This window comes from Tarenaya hassleriana, unplaced genomic scaffold, assembly GCF_000463585.1.
Source record: "Tarenaya hassleriana unplaced genomic scaffold, ASM46358v1 Cleome3, whole genome shotgun sequence".
NCBI classification, from domain to species: Eukaryota; Viridiplantae; Streptophyta; class Magnoliopsida; order Brassicales; family Cleomaceae; genus Tarenaya; species Tarenaya hassleriana.
The window spans coordinates 751,711-753,105 of NW_010966177.1; positions in this window are offsets into that span (position 1 = coordinate 751,711).

Below are 1,395 nucleotides of genomic sequence, written 5' to 3' on the forward strand. Positions count from 1 at the left end.
TGACAGATTTGCTCATAACTTTCTGCTCCAATGTCGGATTTGTGCGATCTTGGTGTCTATGCGTAGATATTGAAGAGAGCTTTCCAATGAGGTAGAGAACGCGCAATTTGGACTTATAGAATGGAAGTTATTGGACTTGCAAGATCTAACTTTTTAGGCTTCGTGTTTTTCCCCGGAACAACTCCATATGTTCCCATTTCGTCTGTGATGTTCCGTAGTCCATGTTTTTCACTCCTTTTGCTCTCTTTTATGCATGAATACCTGTTTTGACACCAAAGAAAGCAACCAAGAAATATCGAGACCAAATGTGCTCTAGAATGCCTATAAATATGCAAAACCGAATAAAATGCACTAGACATCCTATATCAAAATGTCACCAAAATACATGTTATCAGTTAGCTTGACTCGTCTTGCTCATGTGGGAGGGGGTTCAGGGGGAATGGTTCTTGGAGGAATGGTTTTAGGTGGAATGAGATTAGATGGGACAAACTCACCTAACTTGGTATGACTTCAATCGATGTGATGTAGTTCTTCATTTACCTTATCGAGCGCCCGAAGATTGAGTGGTGGTAATTGGGGGTCAAGATGGAAGTCCAATGGAAGAGGTGGTGGATCTCCTTGAATATCAGTTTGGGAAACTGCTCGACCCGAGATGGGAATGGTTTCAGATGAGTAAACAACTAGTTCAACCTTATGTGATTTCACCTCGAATTTTCGCTTTTGTGAACATGGTTGATCAAACTGAACGTCTTCCTTGTGTTTCTTTAGGCATGAAGGGAACAGAACCAGTGGTGGTCTTGGCGGTGGAGGCACATATTTCGGTTCTGTCTCTTCGTAGTTCGTCCTTAAATGCTCATCTGCGATCAAAAAGTCAGGCGTATAATCCAAATAAGCATTAGAACACTCACCTTTCTTGATGACTCGTGGTGTGACTTGTTGGTTGTAATGCTCTACGATGATCTGTGATATGACATTTAGACTATGTATTGATTCATTGGTTTATGAATGCATTACTTTTCTCGTGATATGATTGGCATGTTTGTTATATTTCGGTCGATATCCATGAATCATTGCAGATGATTCTAAACTCCCTGGTCAGTTGTCATTGTGGGAACAATGTTGAATTAAGACCAACATGATTTGTGATTGATGATGATGATCATATGCATTGGATGCAAATCACAATCATGGGTACTTGTTTGGAACGAGTGACTGGATGACCCGCATGAGATTGTCACATGGACATGCGTCATGACTTGAATCTCATGCAACGGTTCGTTCTTGGATCCTCAGACCTGAGATGTCTAGAGTATCTTATATGAGGAGTGGCGTGTCTTGACTGCGTCAAACGTCGTCTTTAACCGGATGATTATAACAGCGTTGATCAGATACGTT